Genomic DNA, 10,823 nt, shown 5'->3' on the forward strand with positions numbered 1-10,823 from the left:
AAGACCTACACCTATGGTTATGGTTGGGCCTTCAACCCTCCCTAACCAAGGAGTAGAGGAGTTGAGAGACGAAGACCGGTCGCGTGCATGGGTTCGTGAGCGAGAGGAACTTCTTCAGCAACTCAAAGATAAGGATGCAGTGATAGAATTTCTAGAGCATCAAGTTATTGATGAGCCTAATGATGTAGTTACTTCTCTTCTTCCTCACTCATCTAGGTTCTAGAGGAGGAAGTATGATCAACTTGCCAAGGAGAAGGCCGATATGGAAGCAGCTTATGAGAGAGAGGTGAAGAGGCTTCGTGCAACTTATCTTCTGATCTCTAAAGCTTTGGACGATTACTTCTAGAGCTCCACAGGATGTTCATTCTCCTTTTCTCTTGTATTGTATTTGGTTACCAAAACTGTACTACTTCATTGGTGTAAAAAGTTTCCAAATATTATTGCTATGAGTATTCCGTATATGTCTTAAAAAAAATTCAATATTTTCAAATAGATCTCTATAAAGTTCCTCTGATTAAAAAACAAAACCATATGCACAAACATTGCATGCATCATATGCATAAGCAGGTTTTGTTCTGAGCTCTTGATCAGTGGTCTAACTCTTTGCTCTTCATTTATTTTGAAGACAAGTTGATGCACCGGTACAATACCAGAGTCAATCATCCAAGGATAATGGAACATTTAGAGCAAGAGAACAGGGAATTGAAGGAAGAGATCGTTAGGTTGACTACCATGATGGAGTCAGTTCTGGCCGCCCAGAGCCTAGCTTCGCCAACTCCTGCAACTCCTCCTGCGAGGATGGTTATTTCTGAGATAGCAACGTCAACCGTGCCTGCTGCAACAACCCACTTCACTTCGTCTATGCCAGCCGGGTTCCCTTGGGGAATGCCTGCTAATTTCGTGCCAGAGGGTTTTGCTCATACTCTCGCTTCTTTGTCGGCATCTAGCCCGGTCCTATCTGTGCCACCTCCCGTTGTGCACACCTTACCCCGTGTTAAAGACACCATCTATCATTCCGAGCCATCTGAGGGCCCAGACGTATATGAGAAGATGGATGAAATGAAAGATCAATTCCTTGAGCTGCGCAAGGAACTGATGACTTTGAGGGGTAAGGACATCTTTGGTAAAAGTGTTGCTGAGTTGTGCCTAGTGCCCAACGTGAAGATCCCTGTTAAATTCAAAGTGCCTGACTTTGAGAAATACAAGGGAAATACATGCCCGCTCATCCATCTTGTGATGTATGCTCGCAAGATGTCAACACAGACCAATAATGATCAACTGTTGATCCACTACTTTCAGGATAACCTGACAGGTGCTGCGCTCCGGTGGTATATGGGGCTGGAGAGTGCAAGTATCCGCTCTTTCAACGATTTAGGCGAGGCCTTTGTCAAACAGTATAAATATAATATGGATATGGCTCCGGACAGGGACCAATTGAGGGCAATATCACAGAAGGATAAGGAAACCTTCAAGGAGTATGCCTAGAGATGGCGAGAGTTGGCCGCTCAGATAGTGCCACCCCTAGAAGAGAAGGAGATGACAAAGATCTTTTTGAAGACTTTGAGCTCTTTCTACTATGAAAGAATGATTGTCAGTGCTCCCTCAGACTTCACCGAAATGGTGAATATGGGGATGAGATTGGAAGAAGGGGTCCGTGAAGGACGGTTATCCAGAGATGACAACTCCTCAGCAAAGAAATATGGGGGCTTTGCAAGGAAGAAGGAGGGAGAGACACATGTTGTGTCCTCCCATACTAAAAGAAGACCCTCTGTGAGGAGGAAGAATGTGCGTCATGCCGACAACCAACACCAGGTGGCTCATATAGCACCTGCTTTTCGAGAAGTTCACCAACACCAACAATAACAACATTGTCAACAACAACAGGCCTACCAGCCTCGCAACAATAATAACACCAGCACCAACAATTACGAGAGGAAGAGGGTAACTTTTGACCCGATTCCGATGACATATGCTGAGCTCTATCCTTCTTTGATCGATAAAAAGCTGATAACTCCACGAGACCCTCCTGCTGTACCAACCAACCCTCAGTGGTGGTATAAGCCCGAGCTTCATTGTGTATATCATTCCGGTGCTCCCGGACATGACGTGGAGAACTGTTACCCGTTGAAGACCAAGGTGCAAGACCTTGTGAGAAGTGGGGTATTGTTTTTCGAGGATGTAGGTCCAAATGTTAAGAAGAACCCATTGCCCGAGCATGGGAAAGCAGTTGTTAACATGGTCCAGGGATGCCCTGGCAAATACAAAGTTCTGTATGTTAATGACATAAGGCAGTCTTTGGTCGAGATGCATAAGCTGTTGTGTGAACACAACCATTACGAGCATGACCATGATAGGTGCCAGGTGTGCACTATCAACGAAAGAGGATGCCGTCAAGTAAGAAAGGACATCCAAGAGGTGATTGACCAAGGGATGATCGAGATACTTCAGAATCGTAATAAGGACGAAGTTGATGTTATCTCCCCTGTATTCAGAATTCCGGAGCCTATTGTCGTCAAGTATGATGGCAGCAAGAAGAAGGTATCTCCAGCTCTTGTGATCAAGCCAGCGGATCCTGTCCCGTATGTATCAGACAAGGTTGTTCCCTACCGGTATAACACTGTGATGCTAGAAGATGGGAAGGAGGTGCCGTTGCTCTCAACTTCTGTTGTAAGTATTTTAGATGTCAGTGGTGTGACCCGTAGTGGTCGTGTTTTCTCGGCGCAACCGAAATCCCATGAAGATGTCGTGAGAAGAACTGATGTTAATCCCGCCGGTCTCGTGGGGACTTCTTCTCAAAGTAATTATGTTCCTATTGTGAAGGGTGTTGACCCCGTTGCTGTCAAGATTAATAACACTCCTATCCTGGTTGGCCAGTCTGGCATTTTGAAAGAGGATGGTGATGAGATGCTAAGGATCATCAAAAGGAGTGAATACAATGTTATTGATCAGCTGCTACAAACTCCATCAAAGATATTTGTCTTATCTTTGTTGATGAATTCTGAGCCACACTGTGAAGCTTTGCAGGAGGTGTTGGATGTGGCATACGTGGACCACGATGTCACAATAGAACAGTTTGATAGCATTGTTGCAAATATAACCGCTTGCAACAACTTGAGCTTTTGTGGTGCTGATCTTCCCGAGGAGGGAAAAGACCACAATTTGGCTTTACACATATCAATGAACTGTAAGGATGATGCCTTGTCCAATATGTTGGTGGACACAGGATCATCACTTAATGTGTTGCCAAAATCCACTCTTTCTAAACTTTCATACCAGAGGCCTCCCATGAGGCAGAGTGGAGTGGTTGTGAAGGCGTTTGATAGATCACGCAAAATTGTAATTGGCGAATTAGAACTCCCGATCAAGATTGGACCTAGTGATTTTCATAACACTTTTCAGGTCATGGATATTCATCCGTCTTATAGCTATTTGCTTGGCAGACCATGGATTCACGAGGCAGGCGCCGTGACATCCACCATACACCAAAAGTTGAAGTTCGTGAAGAACAAAAAGTTGGTGGTGATAGGGGGAGAGAAGGCTCTCTTGGTCAGTCATTTATCTTTCTTCTCCTATATTGATGCTGAGGATGAGGTTGGGACTCCGTTCTAAGCCATATCTATTACTGAGCCTTCGAGGAAAGGACCTTCTTCATTTGTCTCCTATAATGATGTGAAGTTGGCCATTGAGCATGGTGCAACTACTGGTTTGGGGAAAATGATTAAGTTGGAAGATAACAAGTCCCGAGCTGGCATAGGGTATTCTTCTGGTGTTTCCAATGATCGTGGGCTGTTCCAAAGTGGGGGTTTTATCCACACCGTTGAAGATCAGGAAGCTGCTGCCATTGTGGAAGATGATGAAGAGGAAGACCTTGGCAACTTTGTCATACCTGGCGGAATCTGCAATAATTGGGTCGCTGTTGATGTTCCAACAGTTATCCACAAGTCAACGTAATGTGTTCATTTTGTTTGAAAAACCCTTCTCCCATGCCAAAAGGAGAAGTGAAGACATTGTTGGCACAATTTGATTCATACAATGATATTCATTCAATAATCACATGTTAACTGTTTATTTTTCCAAAATTATTTTTCCTTTTTGCTTTTTTGCATGAAATTGGTGATCACCATAAAACCCTAAAAAGAGAATAAAATCAATCTTTTCATCTGCATAATGATTTGCTTTGCTTGAATTTTGAAATCTCTTTTATACTCAAAACCATTATACAGGTTAATCAAACCCATTGAACATAATGATCCAACACCATCTCCCAACTTTGAGTTCCCTGTATTTGAGGTGGCAGAAGATGATGTTGAAGAGATTCCTGATGAGATTACTCGTCTACTTGAGCATGAAGAGAAGATCATTCAGCCACATCTTGAGAATCTGGAAACAGTCAACTTGGGGTCTGAAGATTGCGTTCGTGAAGTGAAGATTGAGGCACTCCTTGAAGAGTCTGTTAAGAAGGGATTGATTGAGTTGCTACGAGAATATGTCGACGTCTTTGCCTGGATACTGATATCGTGCAACATTTCTTGCCTTTGAAGCCTGAGTGTGGGTCTGTGAAGCAGAAGCTCAGAAGAACTCATCCTGATATGGCAGTGAAGATTAAAGAAGAAGTGCAGAAGCAAATTGATGCGGGGTTTCTGGTGACTTCTACATATCCTCAATGGGTGGCGAATATTGTGCTCGTGCCTAAGAAAGATGGAAAATTCCGAATGTGTGTGGATTACTGTGACTTGAATAAAGCTAGTCCGAAAGATGATTTTCCTCTACCACACATTGATATGTTGGTAGATAATACAACTAAATTCAATGTCTTCTCATTTATGGACGGATTTTCCGGTTATAATCAGATTAAAATGGCACCCGAGGATATGGAGAAGACAACATTCATCACACCTTGGGGAACATTCTGTTATCGAGTGATGCCCTTCGGTTTGAAGAATGTCGGAGCCACGTATCAACGCGCTATGACTACCTTGTTTCATGATATGATGCACAAGGAGATTGAGGTGTATGTTGATGATATGATCGCGAAGTCGAAAACGGAAGTTGAACATGTAGAACACTTATTGAAGCTTTTCCAGCGTTTGAGGAAGTATAAACTCCGCCTGAATTCGTACAAGTGTACATTTGGAGTCCGTTCCGGCAAGTTATTGGGCTTTATTGTCAGCAAGAGAGGTATTGAAGTTGATCCTGCCAAGGTCAAAGCAATACAAGAAATGCCTACGCCCAAAACTGAGAAGCAAGTCCGAGGTTTTCTTGGCCGCTTGAATTACATTTTGAGATTTATATCCCACATGACTGCCACATGTGCGCATATATTCAAACTCCTATGGAAAGATCAGCGTCATGATTGGACCAAGGATTTCCAGAAAGCTTTTGACAATATTAAAGAGTATTTGTCTGAGCCTCCAATTCTGTCTCCGCCTGTTGAGGGGAGACCATTGATTATGTACTTGACTGTGCTTGATGATTCTATGGGGTGTGTCCTAGGTCAGCAAGATGAATCAGGAAATAAAGAGTATGCCATATACTACCTGAGTAAGAAGTTTACCGATTGTGAGTCTCGGTACTCAATGCTTGAGAAGACATGTTGTGCTTTGGCTTGGGCCGCTAAGCGTTTACGCCAGTATATGTTGAATCATACGACTTGGTTGATATCCAAAATGGGTCCAATCAAGTATATCTTTGAGAAGCTTTCTTTAACTGGGAGGATTTCCCATTGGCAGATGTTGCTGTCTGAGTATGATATCGAGTATCGAGCTCAAAAAGATGTTAAAGGTAGTATCTTGGCTGACCATTTGGCACATCAACCAATTGAGGATTATCAGTCTGATCAGTACGATTTCCCGGATGAGGAGATTCTGTATTTGAAGATGAAAGATTGTGATGAGCATACGCTCGATGAAGGACTAGAGCCTGGTTCCCGATGGAGTATGGTGTTCGATGGTGCTGTTAATCAGTATGGAAATGGCATTGGGGCAGTGATTATTACTCCTCAAGGCACATATTTTCCTTTTACAGCAAGGCTAACTTTCAAATACACGAATAATATGGCGGAGTATGAGGCGTGTATTATGGGTTTGGAAGAGTGTATTGATCTATGGATCAAACATCTTGATGTTTATGGCGATTCGGCCCTTGTTGTTAATCAAATTAAAGGTGAATGGGAGACTTATCAACCTGGCCTCATCCCATATAGAGATTACACGAGAAGGATTTCAACTTTCTTTACTAAGGTTGACTTCCATCATATTCCTCGAGATGAGAATCGGATGGCAGATGGTCTTGCTACGCTTGCTTCAATGATTGTGGTAAAGTATTGGAATGAAGTCCCCAATATTACCATGATGCGCTTGGATAGACCAGCTCACGTGTTTGCAGTTGAGGAAGTAAGAGATGATAATCCATGGTATTATGATATCAAGTGTTTTCTTCAAAGTCAGACGTACCCGCCTTGGGCATCTGTTAAAGATAAGAAGACTTTGAGAAGATTATCCGGCAGTTTCTATCTCAATGGTGATGTGCTTTATAAGGGGAATTTTGACATGGTTTTGCTCAGATGCGTGGATAGACACGAAGCAGACCTGTTAATGACTGAAGTCCATGAGGGTTTATTTGGTACTCATTCCAATGGACATGATATGGAAAAGAAGATGTTGAGAGCAGGCTACTATTGGCTGACAATGGAGTCTGACTGCTACAAATATGTGAAGAAATGCCACAAGTGTCAGATTTATGCGGATAAGATTCATATTCCCCCGACACTTCTGAATGTTATTTCCTTACCATGGCCTTTCTCCATGTGGGGAATTGACATGATTGGCATGATAGAGGCGAAGGCGTCAAACGGTCACCGTTTTATCCTCGTAGCTATTGATTACTTCACCAAGTGGGTTAAAGCGGCGTCATATGCGAATGTGACCAGGCCGGTGGTCGTGAAGTTTATCAGGAATCAACTTATATGCCGGTATGGTGTGCCAGATAAGATAATTATTGATAATGGATCTAACTTGAACAACAAGATGATGAAAGAGCTGTGTAGCGAGTTCAAGATTGCACATCATAATTCTTCTCCTTATAGACCCAAGATGAATGGGGCTGTTGAAGCTGCTAACAAGAACATCAAGAAGATTATTCAAAAGATGGTTGTTATGTATAAAGATTGGCATGAGATGCTGCCATTTGCTTTGCATGGCTATCGTACATTTGTCCGCACTTCAACAGGGGCAACCCCTTTCTATCTTGTATACGGCATGGAGGTTATGCTCCCCGTGGAGGTTGAGATCCCATCAATGAGAGTCTTGATGGAAGCCAAGTTAACTGAGGCTGAATGGGTTCAGAGTCGTTATGACCAATTGAACTTGATTGAAGAGAAGAGATTAACTGCCATGTGTCATGGTCAGTTGTATCAGCAAAGGATGAAGAGAGCCTTTGATAAGAAGTTCAAGCCTCGTGTGTTACGAGAAGGTGACCTTGTGCTGAAGAAAGTCTTGTCTTTCGCGCCTGATTCCAGGGGCAAGTGGACTCCAAACTATGAAGGTCCATATGTTGTTAAGAGAGCCTTTTCAGGAGGTGCTTTGTTGCTTACAACTATGGATGGGGAGGATTTCACTTGTCTTGTGAATTCAGATGCAGTCAAGAAATACTTCGCCTAAAAATAAAAACAGAATAGCTCGCTAAGTTGAAAACCCGAAAGGGCGACTTAGGCAAAAATGAGCGTCTCGGTGGATTGAAAACCCGAAAGGGCGGTCCAGGCAAAAGTTAGAGACATGAAAAAATGAATATATATATCCCGCTAGATTGAGTACCTCACCCTAGGGCAATCTAGGCAAAAATTAGGGATTTGGCAAGTAACCGCATCCTGACAAGACTTTGCTCTACAACAGTCATCTGTCAAAGATTCTCTTTCAGTCATCATCAACTGAAGCTTCAAATACAGTGGATTTAGAGTTGGTGGAGAAACGGTCATTATGTTCAATGTAGCCCTTTTTCTAATATATATCACCAATTTCAAATTTGTAAAGATCCATGGAGTCTCGCCATTTGCAGACTACCATTCTATTAAATAAATTTGAGACTTTATCCAATTCTTTGCACTCTTATTTGTTTCTGTTTAACAAATGTTTGTATGTTTTAATTGATAAATATCATCATTTTAAACAAATAAAGTTTTAGAAAACTGTTTTTAAACGAAATGAACATTCACAAGGACTGAAAGGATAGGTGGAATGTCCTCAGTGCTTTCCCGAGGATAGTATGATTTCCAAAGGGTAAGATATTTGTTCATTTTATGGCATGTTCGTGTCCTCTTCATCAGCTTTCGGGTTGTCTTTTCAACAGGAAGTGGTTTAGAGCAGTTGGTGGAAGACCTGTTTCTCTTCTATCCCCGACATGTTTCCTTTGAGGGTTGCCTACAGTTTATCCCCGGTAGGATTACCTGACCCGAGTTTGATAATGTGGATTCCCTCCGTGGTTGAAGATTTCTTCCAAGTATTGAGAGACGATGTCTGAAGATGTGTTGCTTCCTTCCCCCGGCGGAGCAAATCGTTCTTTCTCCCCTTTACAAAGTTGGTCTCTCCAGCAGTTAAAAGGGAATATTTTAATTGACGAGTATCCGTCCGGCGTTGAGCCCCACGGATTTGTATATCTCGCCTTGATAAGTTCCCCATTAGATTTTCTTCTACGGCAAATCTTATCGATTTTTTAGCCACTTGTTCCCGAGAATGGATGAGGTCCCTGGTAGTTGGCAGTTGTGATTTTGCCTATCCTCAGCAGTGATCGATGTCTTCCGATATTTGATGCATCCTCACCAGAACAGATTTCTCTTGTAGGCTGCGCCTTTTTTGCTGAGATGTTATGCCGGATGTCCGTCCATTGATTCCCGGACTTGTTTGTGTTAGATATGTCTGTTTGTCAGCATTAATCCTACACAAATCATGCATATACATGCATAATTATAGCATTCAGATATTCATGATTGCATTCTTTGCCATATATCTTTTCTCGATTATCTCCTGCTATTGGTGAAATGTTCTTCCCCAAGCAGATGTCCATGTCTGATCTCCCCATATAGAGTCAGCCCTGTACGTAGAAAGTGCATATCTTTCCTTCCTTATTCCCCACTGAGTTATGTCCTCGTGGATGATTATTGTTTCAGCTTCCACCCCAATTATGTATCGGGATGGAATTACTCCCCTGACTTATATCCTCATTGGGTTGAGTCTTTTTAATTGTGTCTTTCTAGTTTGTTCCTAGACTGACTCCTTTCTTGTTATCCCCTGCAGTTCCCTGCGGTTTAGTTCTTCAATTGCTCAGTAACCAGTAATTGTCCATCTTTTCCCCAATGGATCTTGTGGCCTTCTACCCAGTAACTGGTAGTTGTAAGTCCTATTTCTGTGGTTTTCTACCCAGTAACCAGTAGATGTAATCCCCTCTTTGTTGGTTATCTTTACCCAGTAATCGGTATCGATATTCCTTCGTTTTGAGTATACCACCCAGTAGTCGGTGATATATCTCTTGGATAATTGCTTTTACCAAGCAATTTATCCCCGCCGAGTCATCTTTCATTTACCCTTGTTCAGTAATGATTGTTTCTCTTTCTGATTGGTCATCATTTTCTATTCAGTAGCCGGTATCCCGATGTCCTTTCTTTTCGGTCGATTTATCCTTTATTAACCCATTAACCAATTGTGGATAATCTTCCATGCGAGTATGTTATCTACGTTATTACGGTAATAGATAATATATCTCATGCGCTCTTCAGTCGAAGTCTTCGTTCTTCCCTAGTTTAGTAAGATTCGTATTTCCTTGTGGATTCGAATGACCATCCTGTAAGTCGAGTTTGCTTTTTCAGCCCTCCTTTCGGATGATGAGTGTTTTGGATGTGTTCCCAATTCACACCTGGTTGGTCACTTATTATATGCCCAGTAACCGGTATCCCTGGTGTTCCTTCCTTCTACTCCCTATTATGACTTTTGTCCCCTGCGGAGTCAGATTTTCCTGAGTTAAGATATTCCTTTTGGGTCCTCCTCAGATGTTTTGGATGATTGATATCTCTAACCCTTATACCGGTCTTAGATATTCTTTCTCCCTGAGTGTGTCGTTCTTTCACCCAGTAACCGGTGTTTTAATGACATGTCTCCCTTTGAGTTTATTACCCAGTAGTCGGTAATATCTCGTTATTTTTCTTCCTCAGCTGGGTCCTTTGTGGACATATCCGTCTGAGTCCGGATTTTCATCCGAAGTATCCTTTGTGGATAGTTTTGCTGTATTGGTATATTCCCCAATACATGCATCTTTGCGTCAGCTCGAGTCTTTCCATTAATTTATTTTCGTGGAATCCCTTCGTGTCACTCAGCAAGTTTTCAAGTCGTGACCTGCTCACGCATTTTTACCTTATTTTCCCCAGAGTCTCTGTCTCCCTAGTGAGTATGTTACTCCTATTGGATTTTTTCAGTTTCTTCCGATTTCTTTTCCTTTGTGGCAATTATTCACCACGAAGATTTTATTTTGCATGCATACATTTGCATCATGAGGTCTCTTAGGGACCAAAATTCGTCTCTTTGTTATTATTTAAGCCCATTCTACCTCGTCGAGACGAAGATTTTAACCTTCATATCTCCGGCTAGAATGACCTTAAATAGGGGCATCTATAAGACCCTAATTTTGATCCTAAGATCCCTCATGACATCATATCATTGCTCATTGCATTGCCTCAAGGATCATAGCATGTGTGGCTCCTTAACCCTAGGGGTGGGACTTGTGTGAGGTGGTTTGAGATACCAAGCATGCTTGTATTGTATATTATTGATTTTCTTATT

Source organism: Lathyrus oleraceus, chromosome 7, assembly GCF_024323335.1.
Source record: "Lathyrus oleraceus cultivar Zhongwan6 chromosome 7, CAAS_Psat_ZW6_1.0, whole genome shotgun sequence".
Taxonomy (NCBI): Eukaryota; Viridiplantae; Streptophyta; class Magnoliopsida; order Fabales; family Fabaceae; genus Lathyrus; species Lathyrus oleraceus.